Below are 18,975 nucleotides of genomic sequence, written 5' to 3'. Positions count from 1 at the left end.
GGGGAAGTTAAGGCTAGCCTCTAGTGAGGCCTTATGAGGGCTAAGCTGCTTCTAGGGCCAGGTGGCAAGCACAAATGGAGAGGGATGAAAGCTCTCAAGGTCTTTCCATCTCATTCTGAGTTCTGGAGAGGCTGGTTTGTTTTATAGTTGTTTTGTTTTTGCAGAAACAGATTTCAATATCCATGGAGATGACATTAGAATGCCAGGAAATCCTAACAAAGATGACTATTGTGGTTTGCTCTGAAAAAAACAGATGTTTATTGAAATGTCAGCCAAATGACTGGTGTGCCACTGAGTCTGAGGACAGTACAGCAGTTCTGCTATGTTTAAAAAGTAATAATTATGAAAAAAAAAATGGCAATTCATTGCTGTGGAATGGTGGCTAGTGGATCCTTACAAGAATGGTCAGTTTTGTTCAAATCTAGACAGTGGAGATATAGCTGGAATCTCAGTAGCTGAAGACTCCTATTTGTTTTAAGTGTTTAAATCCATAGGTCAAACTGGTTATTCGGACAGGACTGAAATTGATACAGGCTACTTTATAGTTCTGACATTTCTATTTCCCCAATGAATTCCATTAGAGGTTATTGCACTGTTTAGAGCTGAGTAAGCCTGGAGAGAATGTGCTCTCAGAGACTCTGGCACTAAAATCTGTAGCATTTCTTAATTTTAGCAACGTTTATCAGATAATTCCAATTACTGGTTGCTTTTGCAGTTTCAGATGAAAAGGGATTCACATCTACAACTCAATTCCCATCATGCTTTACAATATAGCATTGCCTTTATTAGTCATGTGTCCTTCACTCTCTCCCTCCATGCTGTCAGATTGATAGCGCTTAGTAAATCACAGTTATGCAGCCTGACTCCATAAATTTTAGCCACACCACCTTTGTCCAAATGTCACAGAAGTGCTGAGAGTGCTCTCTGAACCATGAAGAATGAATGTTTAAGCCACAGGCTGGTGCAATTATGTATTTAGTAAATAAGACTAAACTAGAATGCACCAGTCACCTCAGTCCCAATTTCAAGAACTGTAGACGTATGGCTTCATGAATCCACTCTTGTGGATTAAGCACGTATGTGATTTGGGAGATAAAGGAGAAAGGAACACAAAGAAACAGATTCTTCTCTGCTAATAAGTGAGTATGATAGCACCTAGGGAGCCCCCTGTCACAACGTACTGCTGGAGGAAAGGGCCTCATCAGAAATACCGCATTGCTTAAAGTGACACCACTTTAAACTTCTCAGATTTGAACTGAATTAGCTGGGCTCCCACCAGTGTATTGGATGCTAATCCCAGACAACTTCCCTGGTTTCTCATGTCTCATAGAAATATATTCATAATGGCACTTGTAATTTCCACCTATAAGTTATCTGGAAATGAATACACTAAGCTAATACCCCTATTTTTAAATAAAATAGTCTAAACAGTCTAACAATCGCAGAATATTCTTGAGAAATTCCTAAACAGTGATTGACTGGTCCATTCATCCTTCCCTGGTTAAAGCTATTTGGAGGATCGGTTAATTATGCGAAGCTTTTCACGGTCAATGAAGTTTATAGATGGGTACCTTACTCTTATGCCTCACTGATTTGTTTAGAAGCCCCAATGAAAAGTATGCAACAAATATAGTTTTATACTTGTGGAGGAACAAATCAGCAATTACCAAAAGGCAAATATATCCAGATGTGTTGCCAGACACTCATGTGAGTATTATTGCATAAATAACTTGCTTGCTTTAAGTTACATTTCTAACTTTTGCCAGGAATTACCTTGGCAAACTAATGAACCTTTACAGGTTTGCAATGGATATGGAAAACTGCATTTGCTCCCTTTAAGCATCCAAAGAAGTTACACAAAATTGTGCTTACTTTGCTTTTGTATTCTTATAAGCTGGCGTATAAAAACAGGGAAAAAATGGTCATGAATAACTATAACAAAATACAAAAAACTAAGTATGTCTCTGGATAAAGACCCAAAGGCATCTGCAATATAACTAGTTAACAAAGAACTTCCAGGTGGTCAGTGTATTTGCATGTGATTAAATAGGATTAATTCCAACTCATTCATCACTTTCTGGTTACAAACTCTTAATTTCCTATAACTAAGTGACTGAAAGCTGCATTGTCAGAAGTCCACAACACAGTGTGAAAATGTATTTTAGTACACTTATGTGGGCTAAAATGACAACTCTTATGAGAGATTTATGTCTGGTGCACTATTCTCCAGAATTCAGGCCAGTTATTGATAACACTAAGTAGACCAACTTTAGTAGGACTCTAAACTTGATGATTGCTAGAGGTCCCTTCCAACACCTACAGTTCTGTGATTCTGTATGCCTTCTTACAAACAAGGGTTGGGCTCCAGCGACTGAGGTGTGTGCAGGTAAGACTTTCACATTTACTTCTTGCCTTCAGATCCTCAGCTTCCAGAGAAGGGAAAATTTTGCACTCCAGAAGTACAGTTTTTCCTCCAAATACCATTATTTGGGTGGCTGATCCAGAAACTGAACTACTGCATGTGTTTGTCTTTAAAGAGCAATGGTTATTAAGCATGGAAAAGACAACTGTATTTATTTATAGCAGTCTTCCAATACCTGAAGGGGATCTACAGGTAAGCTGAGGACAGAATTTTTACAAGGGTACATAGCAACAGGATGAGGGTAAATGGCTACAAACCTAAAGAGGGTACATTTAGATTAAATATGAGGAAGAAGTTCTTTACTTGGTGAGACACTGGAACAGGTTGCCCAGAGAGGCACACTGGAGTCATTCAAGGCCAGGCTGGATGGGGCTTTTAACAGCCTAGTCTAGTGGAAGTCTCCCTGCCTGTAGCAAAGGAGTGGACCTTTAAGATCATCTAGTTCCCTTCCAACCCAAACCATTCTATGATTCTATGAAAAAATAACACACTCTTTCAAAGACTGTCAGAAATGAAACTGTCAAAACAACATTTTCCTTCTCCTTTTCCAAGCTTTCCTGTACGCCATCTGTCAATAGAAGTGGGAAGCTCTATTCGCAAGGTCTTGGAAATAGCATAAATCCCAAGAAAAAGCTCAAATTCAATGTTTTGTTCTATGTTTTCCTTAAAGACAAAATCCTCAATTTTGCAATTTGTCACACAGACACCCAACTACGTGACTATCTTCAACACTCAACAACTGGTTTTTAAAAAATCCAACTCTGAATGTGTTTCAGATATCTATATATATTCAAATACATTAAAAAAAAACCATTGTCCCTATCATAGTTTTCTTAACACTGAAGAACTTGTACAGGTAACTAAGTAGAGGAAAAAAAATACACTGGTAATGGATTTATACTGAAATTTGGAAGTGTGATAGATAAAGAACAGTACATGTAAATCATGATTGTATGATACGAATGATATTGCTAGATGATCAGATATTTTAAGGTACCACCTAGGAGGATATTTTAAGAGTCCAACTAGTTGTCATGAGGCTAAGTAGCAATCACAGTTCACAGCAAGGTATGTAATTCACATTTACGTCTGTGGCAAACACTAGTTTACAAGTTCTGAGAAGTTCTTCGTTATCTTTCATTTACAGTATCCCAGGCTCTCTTCAGAATCGAACACCAAAGGAAAAGCTTGTGATTACTACCATCAGTTCCTAATCCTTAGGTTGGTGAGTTGGGTCATAATAAAGAAGATGCTCTGCTTTGCAGAGAGAACAAGAGGAAGGGTTAGGACATGACACCAAACCAGTATTGCCAATAAAGAAAAGACTACACTAATTAATTTCTTTCTTTTACACCTGCTGCAAAAGTGCAAACTTTACCAGGATAAATCAGGAGAGAGGAGTATGAGAATAGGGCATCATATTTCTTGCAAAATTTAGCCAGGATTTGTTATAGTGCTATTGAGCACTCTCCTGAAAAGGAGACGTGCCCCTCCTAGTATTTTGTTGTGTCTTTTGAAAAAGAGCACCTTAGTTTTAGTAATTAACTTGAGAGAAAGGTTCACAGCTGTAATTTCATTTTGCAGTTACATGCCACACTGTCACCAGGAATTACTTTTCTAGCTGTCTTTAAAAGATGGATTTCAAGGAAAAATTCTCTCAACCTTTCCTGCTACTGCTTTGGAGACTCCTGGCTTAATGTGCTATCTTTTCTGAATTTACTTGTCAGATATTTAACTGTTCTCACACCTGTATGCAGCACACAGGAGCTGAATCTAAGAGGTGGGAGCTCCGTGTGTCCCTGCTGCTAATACAAGATGTGTTACATCCCTATGCCTACAGCCTGCAAATTTAATGAAATGCTCTGTGTGAATTGCCCATTTAGGCCAAAGTTTCTTGATAAGACAACTGCCTCCAGCAACCTAAGTGCTGTGCAAATCTGGGCTCACAGTGTGACTGCTGAAAGCTTCTGTGTTTTGAGTTACTAAGCTCCTAATATTCTTCAAGGGAATCGAGGCACTATTCCTGTAGCACGTGTTGTTTTCTTATGAAAAAGTCAGCATGAGCTCCCTTGGAAATCAATAGAAACTTTTCAAGTAGGATGAACAACACCTACTCAGCTAATCTTGTTGCAGCCTGTGCTCAGGGAACAGAATTACTGCTCCCTCTTGTCTCCATTTGCCCTGAATCAGGCACATCAGATTCACTCCCGAACTCCTTCATCAGCCTTAGAATATGGATGAATAAAACTTAAAGTGGGGTTTTAAAAATTTATGCTAATTTCATGCCAGTGTGTAAAAGCTTACCCATAGGAAAAAAATGTTTCTGGAGAAAAATTTATATCCTCCTTTCATTTTATGTGATTTAAAAATAAGAAAAGATCTGTCATAAAGTCTATTTCTAACAAAAGAAGAGGACATATGTATTCAAGTCTCCTTGTATACCTTCCACATAGAATGAAATTACATTAGTTTTAACAGAGAATTACACCTAGTTTATGGTGTTGAGATTGGAATTTGCATGGCTCAGCAGATGTATTTGTGGTCCCAGATCTAAAAGAAAGACAGATGCTTTTATTTTCTAGAAGCCATGATTTGGTGAGGAGGTGCCTGATAACATCACTGCAGGAGAGAAATGAATTTGCTTGGGTTCAGTCATTGTTCACTGCAGTGATACACGTTGATTCCTCGTCAAATCATCCTTGACACCAAATATCCAACATCTGCAAGGGTTCTATGCAGGAGAAAGCTGTGATCTAATAGTTAGATAAATATTCATTCTTAAGAACGATTTGTTTTAATAAAATATTCCCTTTTAGATCAGGATTTTAAATTAGGGAAAACTTCAAAACCATTAATGTATGCTTTCCATTTTAGCAATATGATCTGTGTATTTTATTTCAATTTGGAAAAACTTTTCAATCCCCCAAATAACGCAAAGACTTTCAGACTGTTCCTCAGCCCTTAAGATCGCTAAATGTCATCGAGTGCTCTTCTAGCTGCTACGTGCAATGTGATGCCAGCAAAAACAATAGCTGTATTTACAAAATATGTTATTGTTTCCAGCTCACAATTCAGAGACTTCATGGTAAAATGTAAGTTATGCGCCAGCATGCATTCCGTTGCTATTAATCCATAGTTTGAAACACAGGACAGTTTTTAGTATGATGTATTCTTCTTTGAAAAGTAATGAACTATTTTTGTAGATATAAACTAACCTAACAATTTACCAATCCACTAATTTCATTCGCAAATGAGATTGTCTAATCTTAGACTTTGTCTTAGAGCTTATAAACATTACTTCAGGTAAGTTTTTAGCAGTACGCTTATATACTGGTCTCAGAATTTCTTCCCTCCCATAAATCTCATCTGATAGTTAATCTCTCAGTGACACAGCCTCTTTCAAAACTTCCAGAGATGTACGACAAAATGATTCTCAGCCTGTTTTCCTGGCTACATTTTGTTCACTTGCACACAGATTGCACTGGTTTTCATTCTTTATAGACATAATGATCCTGTTCAGTAAATCATAGTTTTGCTGGTGAATGACAGCTTTTTGGCATGGGCTAGAAACTATTCACAGAGTGACACCTGTCCACTTCCAGTAATGCTAGTGAACTCCATAACATGGATTGGGCAAAGAGATCATGCAGGGATGATTATGAAGCTCTCATTTCCAAGTAATTGTGCATGAGATCAAATTCTTACAGAAATACCAACAAATAATTTAGCCACGCTGGGCTCCAGAGTGTCTCTGAACAGCCCTTCCCTTCTCATATCCTTGTAACTAAGAACCCAAAGCCAGAGTGTGACCTGCAGCAGCTGCCAGAGGTGCTCTATTTTGAGGCTCTCAGGTAGCCTGTGCAATACCTCGGAAGAAGCCATTTGAGAATACACCAACCTCAGAAGAGGAAAGCAAGAACTGATGACACAAACTTGTTATCTTATTCCTGTTCTGCCAATAAACATAAGCATTCTGCGTCTTTTCTACCAGTGCGGCCACCAAATCCTGGAAGGTTTCTGGTTTGAATCAAGGTCCTTAATCCTCTCTCTATGGTAACCACTGATACTAAGTTGTTCCTTCAAATGCAATAGTCATTCAAACCTCAAAAAACGTGAGAAGTAAATTTTTCAGATCCATTAAGCTATTTCAGTAGTATTACCAATGTACTTCAATGCTACAAGAAGGTTGTCATTATACTTTTCACTACAAGGAGAAATATCTAAGAAAAAGCCACTGAGTATTGCTGCCTTTAAGATCTACAACACTGGCGGTTCACATCAAGAAAAATGAATTCCCAGAGCATTGCTAATGACTGCTTTCTTTTTCCATCTCCTTATCATTATGGTAGAAGTTTCTGTAGAAAAGCCTCAAGTTCAGTGAATGGCAAGTTTAATTGGACATGTACCACTCCAATATTTCTATTTTTGATTCTCTAATTAGAATAGGCAAAAGACAGATCATTTTATACTCAGATTGTTTTGTGGACCGCAGTGTTTTTCTTCTATTCTAAAAATCACATGTCTATTTTAAGATCTTCTTCCTAAAATAGACAGAAGCTTTGTGAAGAAAATATACAAATGGTAATTTGAGGATTTAGGTCATTTATAATCAACGATTCAAAGCAAGACACTAAAGACAGCTGAAACAATAGACATGCCGAGGAACAATGCACAAAATGGTATCACTGCTCAGATTTCACTGGAACAACATGCTGACACCTCCACATTCAAGATGGGGTTCCAATATCACAGAGATACCCATCTAGCACCTCCACCTCACTGATCTAAAATATACATGAAATATACTCTCTTTAGCTACCAGGGACAACATCAAGATTTTTCCAGTTAATCTTCACATAAATATAATATCAAACAATTCTTGTTCCAGTCTTCCATGGACTGGGGCTAAAAGAGGCTGTTTCAATATGCTAACAAATCCTTCATCCCGTTATACATCAACTAACTTCAGACAACAAGCAGACAATATCATACAATTTCTTGAGGTCTTGTCAGCCTATTATAATTTGGAAATTTGGCATGCTGTCTACTCCATAAGTTAGTGGACATTTGCATTTATTTTTTGTCCAGGTAGGGCTAAAATGCGCAGAGAATATATCTTGTTTCTTTTTCTCAAATCAGTTGTAAGTTTGAAAGTACAGGAGTGTATTGTAAAGTAAGGAATTAATGCCAAAAATTAGCTCATAGTGGGATGCCAAAAATAAAACTTAAAATAGTTTATGTTAAAGAAGGAAAGATAAACAGCCTATGTGATTGTGTGTGTATCTTTTCCTGGAGGGAGCAGGATGTGTCAACATGATCCTAGTGAGAAATAGCAAATGCATTTGCTTTCCAGTGTCCCTTGTGCAGACTGATTTGCCACTGCCCTTCCTCACAAGCTATCATTTGTATTTGCACCTGTGCCTCTGTATAGCCATTGCTACCCTGAGAGCATGGGTTTGTATGTATGCTTGCTGACAGCACGAGGGCAAAGGACAGATCTCGAGAACTATAGCACATAGGAATGTTACCACTCTGCCAAAATCTCACATTCTTACTGACACAACCCAAGATAAATTCCTCATTTACTCTAAAAATCATAATGATGTTACATCCCCTTTCAACTGGGAAGCGTGTTGTGTGCAGTTGCTGCAGAAAGAAGGAGCTAGCCAGGGTGAAGGTCTCAGGACTTTGGCATCCTTTCCATTAAACTATTTGCTGCTTTGTGGTACAATGAACACCTCATCAAATCTTGCTGCTAAATTACTTGCCTATCCAGTGAGAAAGCTGAACAGCTAATTAATGTGCAAAAATATGGGTTCACTCATTCCTGATTTCACAGAGTCCCTGGTCTCTGAAAAGCAGTTTTGTATTTCCGTACTGACTCTGAGATAATAAAAAGAATAATAAAAGTATTGGTAATAGTTAATGAACCTAAAGCTGTTTTATGATAGCAAAAACAAACCTGAGATAACATCAGGCAAAACACTATCCTTGTGTGCCTTATGAAGTCCGGTTGTCCTTTAAAATACTTTGAGTGAAATCTTGTAGTATCATATCCTGAGTGAGTCTGGAAGAGCATCAGGAATTTTTAAATGGCCGTAATAAAACACGATAGTATCCTTGGCTTGGAATAATTAGACAGATGGAAAGAATCTTTTGTTAATGCTCAATACTGTACCAAGCAGTGCAATTACGTCCTGTAGCTAGGATGCAGTTACTAATGCTTTGCAAAATATAAAGGTATACGTAATCAACAATTTTTACAGCTGTCATAAAACTGCATTCTTAATATTTCTGTACCTTTTCTAAGATGCTCTGTCCATTTCAGTAAGTAAAAGTTCTAGGTACTAGTAAAGAAAAGAATTGAAATTACAAGACAAAATCTGTTTTAAACTCAAAGCAGACAGCACTGTACTGAGGCCATGATATGAAATCCCTAACCTAGCCCACTAAACTGCATTTACAAATGAGAAGAAAATTTTTAGAAGTCTAGGGTTGACATAGTCCCACTTTAAAAGCTAGAGGAAGTCTTTTGCTAACGGTCATAAAACCAGACATGCAGCACCCTGCACAGCCTGGCCAGTGCCTCCCTATGTGGCATGCCCCCGTCTTCCTCATTGTCCACCTTGTACAGGTTTCCTTGGTCAATAATCTCAATCTGCATGCCATGGAGGCAGATATCTCTCTGTAAGTCTACTTTTGTGAAGATACAACCAGTATTTTCTAAGGAGGTCCTACAGTTGAAGCACTGAGCTCTCCTTAACCAAGGACTGAAGGCCCTCATTCTTGCCCTCCAGGCCCACATGGGTCTCACTAACAGATGGCCATCCCAAACCAATACAGACTTTGAGAGAGAGGGATATCTGTTGGGAATAACACTTTATGCACACAGCCAGCAAAATTGGAACCAGATTCAGAGATCATGTGCTAGAAAAATAGCTGTGATTTTGAAACAAATACACTTGTTATCTGTGTCATTGACTCCAGATTACAGATATGAATCTGCTGTGTACAGCACACAATATCACAACAGTTCAGTTATGAAAGAAGACTGCATAACTGGCATTTTGACTAGTTGTACTTCCACATGTAAATACAGGTTTACCAGATCTGCATCTTTTTGCAAAGCACATTGAATTATAATTGTTCTATTTTTCTGTGTTTTATATATTTTTTTACATCCATAAACTTTAAAAGAATATTTTCTCTCAAAGCTCTCTTTTGCTTACCACTTTCATTTCATTAATTCAAAAGATCTGCTTTAGAGACGAGGAAGTCAAGGAAGAGATTAGAAGCTAGGGCTGAATACTCTCACATGGTAGCATTATTTTTCTGGAAGATTTCACATTTTACTTGTACTAGTTTTTCCATTAATTTCTATCTCATAACTGGTAAACTATAAACTGCTACTTGCCAGAACCTCAGTTACTATGTATTTAAGTATATAATGATTCATTGTGTAAATTTAACAAATCATCATATACCAAATATGCTACCAGCTATTTAAAATTATCATCTTCCTACATTTCAGTATGCTGATGTAATTCAGTTCATAGTGACATAAACCATATTGTCTAAAGTCTGTTGCTTAAGAGTCACTGAACTTGCTCAGATGGTTTTTCTCGGCCATATTAATTAAAAACTCAAGATCTTAGGTGAACAAGAATCATTGCTATACCTTGCTGTTTTTGCTGGTTGGCATTATCTTCCAGTTTATTTAAACAATTGTTTTCCTGATTCATGTTTTGCTTTCCTGTGCTGCCAGAATTCTTGTCTTGAAGAAGCTAAGAGATACAATCAACATGATTTGAGAGGGCAAAGAAATCAGAATACCTCTAGTATCTTCTTGCACTGAACTCTAGCAGCATCTTTATTAAATAATTTTCTAATTGAATCCATGCTGCATTTGTTCTCTTGTAAGAGAAGGGAAGATGTCAGATAATTAATGTGTGCTTCATACCAGGATGGAAGTGATTAGATAATTATATATTATCAAAAGCAGAATCTTCTAGAGAAACTGTTTCTGTGGGTACTTTATCTGTTGTCCCTTTCTTCTCAGAGTTTTTACTTAGTAGAAATATGTCCTTGGGCTTTTCTTTAACAGGCTAACTGAATATTGCTATTGGAGAGCTGTGTTCCACGCATACCAAGGAGAAATTAAATATAAACCAAAACACAAGGGAGGAAAAAACAAAACAAAACAAAAAACAGAGAAAGATCGCATGTGATGATAAACCAGTAGCACTTTTGCTTATATAGTACAAAGCACACCCTGAATTAATGCAATTGCCAAACAGAGCAATTTTTATCATCCTTCAGGCATCTTCATTACAGATTTTTTTTGGACGACCTAGAATTAGCTTAGATATCAACAAAAATCAGAGGTTTTAAGTCAATTTCATTTGCAGAGATTAAAGCAAAAAGATTAAATGAATGGCAAACATCACCAAAATTAAAGCTAGGATATTAACACTGTCATTCTTGCAAACTTTTCCAGTACTATAAATCTTCCTAAATTACACTCAAAGGCATTTTCTTTTTTTTTATTTTTAACATTGGCTTGATGAAAGTTATCAGTACTTTCTAGATATTATAAATTGTGTAAAATAATTGCTAGCCTTGGGAATTCTCATCTCTTTGAATGACATTTAAAATCTATGAAATTTAATTAAAAACACATATATCATAATTGCTTTGCCTAATTTTCTTCAAGACTTGGCTTTCAGATCTAAGACATCTCATTTTCTGTTTTTCCTACACAACATTTCTCAATTGGCTGGCTTGCATAAACTTTTATATTTAAGTCAGAAATAGTCAGTGTCAAAGTTTTTTTTCTCTGCTAAATTAAGTCACAAGCTATTTAGCACAGTACAACTAAGAATTCACATATTTTCAAAAAAAAAAAAAAAAAAAAAAACAAACAAACAGGAATGTGATTTTGTATAAAGCACACATCTTCATTATGATGAAGATGATGTTTTCTGGCGTTGGAATTAGACGATCTCTAAGGTCCCTTCCAACCCAAACCATTCTAAGATATGATTCTATGTTTTGGAGAAAGCATGTGATATCAGCACTGTTCTCTCTGTTCAAGGAACATTGACTTCACTGCAGCAAAAAAAAACCCAAAGACTGTAGTGTTATTGAGCAGTACAGATAACAAATCTGAAATATATTTGAAAATCTAACCTAGATTTCAGTTTCTGATCCACAAATATCATTTCTTTCCTTGTTTTAGACCTAGAAACCTTCTCAGCAATACTAGACATAATCCACTTTCTTTGCTTACTATGAAATCTTTAGCACACGTATCAGAAAATCTAGTAATCCTTAGGGTTGTAAAGACTCCATGGATGCAGAATGGGTAGAAATCACACTAATATCATCCTTCCCTTCATACCAACCCAGTGAGAACTTGGTCATTTGCTCTTACCTTTCCTCTTGCTCCTTTAGCCTTATCATTTCTGCGAATGATGCTGTCACACAGTAGGGAGGGAGCCCAGGCTGACACGTGGAATGCCTGGTGGACTACTTTTCCTGGGTTGCTGGAGCAGTTCTCAGTATCTCACCTCCTCCTCTGTGCCTTGGGTTTCCTCACTACAAAACAAGAATCGCAGTGCTGACCTCCAAGGCTGGTGTTGAAATCAAGCAACGCAGTTACAGCTACTGGCAGAACCTCTTTAAAGCTGAAACTACTTTGTAATTTAGTTGGTTTTTTTAAAGATTTTTGGAAACAAAAGAATCTTTCCATTTTTTTTTTTTTTTTAGCAGCACATTCAAATTCTTATGAGTTCCTCTAGCTTAAGTTGTCAAAGTTATCGCATCCCTTTCTTAGCAAGCCTTGAAATGGTTAAGATATTGGTTGGGCATTACAATGCAACTAATCAGGTCTTCAGTTACTATTGAAACTGCTTTTTAAACAGCTATATACTAAGATGAAAATTGTTTGATCTCATAGTCGGGCATCAAGCATATCACTGTTCAAAATACAGACAAGATCAGGTTTATTTTACATTAAATGGCTCTGTTTATATACAAACTATTTCCAACTAACTATTACAAAGGAGCTCATATTATCACAAGCTATTATTTAAGACATAATCAAAAGACTCTTCCTTCAAATGAAATCTGAGCCTAGCTATAATCAAAACACTTCCCAACTTTGTTTTTGTTATATTAGTAAATACTTGTTAAGAAGTTGCCTTCAAAAAGACTCCCTCTGGAATATCTTGTGTATATTTAAAATGAGGATTGTTTTCTTTCTTGAGGAAAAAGGCTCCATACTTACTTCTTGTTAGCTTAAGGCACAAGCTAAAGCATATTACTTCTCTGGGAGATGTCCTAATTAAAAATATCCTCTCAGAACAACTTCATCAGGGGAGGACTCCTGTTCTTTAAAAATATCCTGCTATTGGTTAATTGTTTTTTTGTGTGTTTAAAAAAAAAAAAAAAAAGGCTGCCTTAATTACAGACTGCAGTAGCTTCTCCCCAAATTAAAGGTTATTGTAAAACAGTCTCTGCAAGACTATGCTAAGGCAAACTGAAAGGTATAAAAAATACATCCTGGAGTTCACGGAATTGAATGGAGGCAACAGGCCTAGTGTTATTGTGAAGAAGAAATCACTCTCATTAACACTTATTGTGCCTGCCACTTTCTGAACAAAGCCAGTAATGGTCCTGGCGTCTGTATAATTAGCTTCAATATTTTCTTTACTGAAACAAGGAACCAGAAGGAGCTATAACGGTTTTTTTTTTTTTTTGTTTGTTTTTGGGGGGTGGGAGGGGGGGAGGTCCTACGTGTTTAAGAGGCCTCTAAATACCTTCTTAGTGACACTAGAAACAAGAACAAATTCATTACTAACAAGGACAACTATAATACAACATTACAACGTTGATAGCTACCAGGCTTCCATTGGTAGCAAAATTTGTCCCTTGGGAAGTGAGGCACAGCTCAGTACACTGAAACAGACTTCTTAGTGAGGTTGTTGGTGCCAGAAGTGTTCAAGAGGCATTTGGACAATGCCCTTGGTTATATGCTTTATGTTTTGGTTAGTTCTGAAGTGGTCAGGCAGTTGGATCAAACAACATCTTTAGGTCTACTCCAACTAAACTATTCTGTATTATATTAATTCCATTCTACTCCATCCTATCCTATCCTGTGAGATTAAAAGAAATGATTCGATGACTCCATGAAATGAAAGAAAAGGTCTGTTCTTTACACCCTTCTTATTGTAGCTGTTTTATATACAGAAGATAGATTAAGATTCACCCATCTAAAGAGACCTCCAAGAAGAAGCATTCCTCTCTAGCTAAGAGAGGTCAGGTGCCTTTGCTTGCAGCACTAGGTGTGTTTTTAAGGACTCCCACCCAAGAACATATCTGGTGCAACTCACTTGATTGTGAAATCTGATCACAGTGCAAGATGATATGACTTCAGGCAGTCATGGCTCTAAGTCATAAAGTAAAAAAGATCATAGTGCCATAAATAACAGTACTGGAAGATCCGTGTAACAATTTCCAGTCAGATTAAAGCTGCATTAGGTTCTGAATTTGTATGATCTTCTACCAGTTACTTTAACCATTTGGAATCTGGTATTTACGGAGTCTGTATGACAAAAGACTAGTCATCATACATACTAAGATCATAATTGTTTGATCTTCTTCTGAAATTAGCTCTGAACAGATTACTGTGATTATACAAATAATTATGTTTATTTTAGAGGAGCAAAGACATGATTTTCCATTATTCTAAATCCAATCAGTGGAGTTCACTATAACATTTGCCAAGAACATGAGATTACCTGATCTGGTGCCTAATTTAGTGGTTGGCAACTCTACCCACAGTAGGAGGTGGGAACTAGATAGACTTTAAGGTCCCTTTCAAACCACATTGTTCTATGATTTTATTATTCTGTGACTTATTCTATGGAATTATGAGCTAATCTATTCTGTGGAAGAGCATATATTTCATTTTATGTGGAGCAGAAGCTCTGAAACTTTATACATGAGTAGATAAGGGACCCATGCTCAGATTTGATATCGACAGAGTCCTTGGAATGATTAAATCAAGAGAAAAATATGCAGGAGGAGGAAATGTGTTTCCTCACCCACGTTCTTTTTCCCTTTGGTCCTGTCTCAGTAGTTTCTGAAACCCCACCTCTGCTTCCTTAGAACCACATTGCATCTGTGGCTCTTTAATTCTCTCTAATGGAAAGCAGCCAAAGGAAAGTCAGAGAGCAGAATGATGAAAGACTGGAATATGCTTGCTCATACTTCTGAGTGATTTTCACAAAAAGAAAAAAAGCAAACTGAAAGGAGGCAAAAGCCTACATTGGCTTATACTTTGGGCTCAGCATCTGAGTGCTAACATGACCTAGAATCTAAAGAAACCACCTCTGACCAGCTAAAACATCCTGTCTGCTTATCTTAGCATTTTACACATTTTTCTCTTTTACTTCTGTTTTTACTGTAAATTTTACTTTAAAAAGCAGAGGTAGTCAAACTAGCAAAGAAAATGCTCCAGTGATTTCAAACTATGGAGAAAATTAAAATAGGGTGTTTCTCTAAATATGTTTTTGACTGAAGAGCTTCAATTCAGATAAATTGCCACTTCCAGGGGAATTGTTTTAAAACAAACAAACAAACAAACAACAAAACAGACTTTCCCTGGGTTTTCCAGCAACAAAACCTGTGTGATAGTGAAGTCTTCCAAATCTTCCTGACTATTCTTGAATCAAGAGAATCTGAGGGACAAGCGAGCTAATCACTTCTATCGAAAGGTATCATTCAATTGCCAGTGTTAAGATGTGTTACCCTAACATTGCTTGTTGCTGAATACAGACCAGGAAGAGAAATGACATTTATCTTGGCTGGTCATAAGCATCTCCTCACAGCATAGCATTTTCCAGAGCTTTACAGGGAGGTTGCAGTGCATTGTACCATCAATGCAACAAGGAAGAGCTGATCTGTTCTGCAGTGCACAAGTGACTGCATGGGATGCTTGTCGAGCTAATGTGGAACATGCTCTGTAGTGAGCTTGTACCACAACAAAGAAATTAATCACCATTTGTTGGCATGAATCTGAAAACAATTTCTCCGGGTCTGTATTGACTGCAAGTTATATTTGTCTTTGAGACACATCAGCACTTAGAGCACTCAAAATACTGCAATATAAACATAATTTAATTGGGACAAACTTTCATTAGATCTAAGTTCTGTGGAAATAAAGCATGTTTATCATTGAAGTAGAACTCCAGATTAAAGCAGCAGTAGTTTCCCATGCCGTGTAGATCAGAAAGCTTGCAGAGCAAGTGGAGCAACACCAGTGTGGAAATGGGATGGAATACTGACTCAGCCTGTAATCACACCCCAGGACTGGAGCACACCGCAAATTGAGCACAGCACCACGGGTGGGAGTAACTAATGAGTACAGTGTGAACATACTTAATCTCTTACACACAAGCATCTTCTCTTTTTAAACCCAGCTTGAGCAGAGGATGGGCCCAACTGCATGGGCCCATCCTAGCAGCACAGAAGTCTGCAATCAGTTTTTCATCTGTCCCTTGGGATAAAAGTGGAATATGTGAGTCATTTTCTTTTACAATGGAGAAAAATGAATCTGATTGCATCTGGTTAATACCAAGGACTGTCCAACCCTCACTGTAATTTGTCAGACTAAAAAGCAGTTGTGTTTCTGGAGGTGCTTTGCCATGGTTTCTGAACTCAGCAATAAAATATCTTTCCTTCAGTGGAATTTCAGTTTCTGAACTCATACTAGTGACTAGTAATAAAGCAATTTCATCACTAAGTGATAAACAGTTGTCACTTTTTCTGTGCCTATCCATAGAACATCAGAACATAGAAGCACAGGAACAGAGCCACTCAGACAGGTTCCAAGTTTATCATTTTTTGCCTTTTCACACTCACATTTCACAAGCCACTACTGCAACAGTAAAAACAGAACAAGGGAAAACATTTGGGAGTGAAGCCTATGTTTAAAAAATTACATTGCATGGCTCTTTCTGATAGCCATGCAACCTGGTGGGAGAAAAGGGCTCTGGGCCTTTCTGTATGAACAGCTTTCCTGTTTTTGTCTGCCCGTTCCATGTCTGTGCAGATGTTTTGCCCCTTGCCAGCTGACGGCTGGTTGATGTACAAGCAGTCGGCTACATCGTTTTCAATCATGCTCCATTTAGAATGCTTTAAAGTAAACTAATTCTCACTTTGCAGTAAACTTGAGCCTGAGAAGATATTTTGGGATTAAAGTGGTACTTAAAATGAACAGATATATTGTTCTGGTTTCCTCTAAACAACCTAATGATAGAGAAGAAGCTGTGCCAACAAGCTGATAGCTACCTACCTCAGAAAGCAAGCACGGACCATGCTAATCACAGCACACCCTATGGCTGGAAGCTAATTTTACTTGTGAACCACAAAAAATGGGCGCAGCTAAGACAGAAAGGCCCGGCGCAAAGCTCGTGAGATGTGGGCCAGACGGCCTCACTCTTTGCAGGCGCACTGGGCCTACAAGAGACCCGGTAATTGCAGGGTCACTCAGAGCACCCCACAATGCTCTGTCATCTCAAGATCAGTGCAGCCAGGTCTCAGCTGTAAATTTGGTCACAAGACTGGGGCTGGCAGGGAGGTGCAGATGTGATAGGGCCTGCTTGCTCAGGAAAGTAATATACAAGTGGCCTCCTTTGCTTCAAGGCCCACCTTGTAGCAGGGTCTGTACCCCATGTCAGGAGAAGAGTGCAAGGGTGCTAAGAAACAGTGAGATCATACGGGCTTGCTAGCCCTGGATGGATGCCTCTTCATGGTGGCAATGCCAAGTGGGAGCAGGGAGTGACAGGGAATGGCTAAGCCTGTGGCCAGGGGCACTGCAGGCAAGGAAAAGCCAGCATTGCTTCAGGGCTAACAAATGTGCCCAGCTGATGTGTGTACACTGCAATTCCCAAGCACGGGCCACAGCGTGCCAACTCAGTCTTTTATTAATCTCAGCTAATAGAGAACTGATTGGGGTATAAACAGTGTTTTGTATGTGGAACTAGGCTCAAGCTCTTTGAATAAACTCTGAACAAATGGACTTAGCCCTGTGCAGTTAACCCTCCCCACAGCCATGAGCACAGGAGGTGTGCTGGGAGTAACCCGTAGGCAGACAGAACATACACCTGGAAAGCTGCCTTGCTCCAGCAAAAGCAGCTTTGGATGTAGTGATCCTGCTACAGAGCCAGTTACATTACATAGAATAGGCTGATTTCAGTTGCACAATGGATTTAGACCTAATATAGAAGAAACCCACAGAAATAGTTCTGTGCAATTTCAGACTAATAAAAGCGGGGATTAAAGCCCACATCCCAAGGGAGCAGTCACAATATGCCAGCCTGCTTTCCCCTCGAACCCTTCAACTCAGACTTTTCTCTTTCAGGTTCCTACTTTGTGACTCTCAGCAAACTCTTGGATACAAGACTTTTTCTCACAAGGTAGAGTACCTATGTCCTACACCTTCTACTATTTCCATTTGCAGTAATTGTTCAATGACAGTTTTTCTATGCCATAAATGTCTTAGACAGCATCCCTTCCTTTACCATATTAAAGATAATCTTAAGTTTTCAGCTCATTCTTCTGTCCAGACTGCACTGCCCACTGTGATGCTGGATGTTCAAATAAGCTATTCTCTCATAGTTGGGAAAGTAATAAACATCCACATGAAAAAAAAAGAAAAAAAAAGACTTCTTCCCTCCACAAGCCTTCTTAATAATTATTTTTTACATTGAAGAATTCAAAATTTGAATGGGAGAAAAGAAAAAAAACAAAACAAAAAACAAAACCAACCAACCAACCAAAAAAAAAACACCAGACATCAGTTCTGTTGGCTCACTGTTTCCTAACCTAGGAAATGCCTATGTGTTGCCTGAGGTTGGTACTTGCTGTTGTGGTAAGAGACAGTGTGCTGCTTTGCTTGTTCAGCTCCAAGTGCAGCAGCACTTTGCCCCATAATTGGTATGTCTAAATGAAGAACAGAGCAGATTTAACAGAGAGGTGGGAGAAAGCTTAGAGCAGCCATGGAATACTTTGACCAAGATGTTATTTACATTGTAGAAATTTGTTCTATTTCAAAAGGATAAATTGCAAGCATTAACGTATTATAAAAAGCAGAGGATACTGCTGCCATTGACCAGTTTTCAGATCATCCAAGAAAAGTATTTGTCACAATTCAGTAATAAAGAAGAACATCTTACCACTTTCTGAGGATACCAGGCTCAGTAATAAACTCCCAGAGGAGGCAATCTCCAAGTAGAGATTCTTCCCTTTCAGCTGCCAGCCCTTAAATGTGATTAGGATCCCTCAGATCAATTGCTTGCACCTGTGCTCCCAGGGCTGGCTATGCCCCTTCACCAGGTGCTCAATCACTGGTTCAGACTGTGGACCTAACGGTTCCAGTATTCCAGTACAGTGGGGGAATATCAACTTTAAACCAGCTTGACACTACTTGGCAACTTCTAGTCATTGTTCATGTAATCTGCAAAAATCAGAGTCCAATGAAAACAGAT

The 18,975-nt window shown here is 38.2% G+C and overlaps 1 long non-coding RNA gene across 2 annotated transcripts in view; it reads right to left on the bottom strand.

The window, feature by feature from the left end:
• LOC149918175 (uncharacterized) overlaps positions 1-18,738 on the bottom strand; it is a 66,090-nt gene extending 47,352 nt beyond the window's left edge. Inside the window, exons 1-2 of one of the 2 annotated variants that reach the window (XR_016466420.1) lie at positions 18,664-18,738; positions 11,856-12,019 (exon numbers count right to left, since the gene is read on the bottom strand). This is a non-coding gene — a long non-coding RNA (uncharacterized LOC149918175). Of the gene's footprint in view, positions 1-11,855; positions 12,020-16,781; positions 17,765-18,663 lie in introns of those variants that run through there. The other variant, XR_016466419.1, reaches the window with a different exon arrangement.
• Positions 18,739-18,975: the final 237 nt, after the last annotated feature.

The sequence above is a fragment of the Phasianus colchicus genome, chromosome 4 (assembly GCF_987193195.1).
Source record: "Phasianus colchicus chromosome 4, bPhaCol1.hap1.1, whole genome shotgun sequence".
Classification (NCBI taxonomy): Eukaryota; Metazoa; Chordata; class Aves; order Galliformes; family Phasianidae; genus Phasianus; species Phasianus colchicus.
Note: the sequence above shows the minus strand (reverse complement) of the source record. Positions and strands in the feature narration are given on the sequence as shown.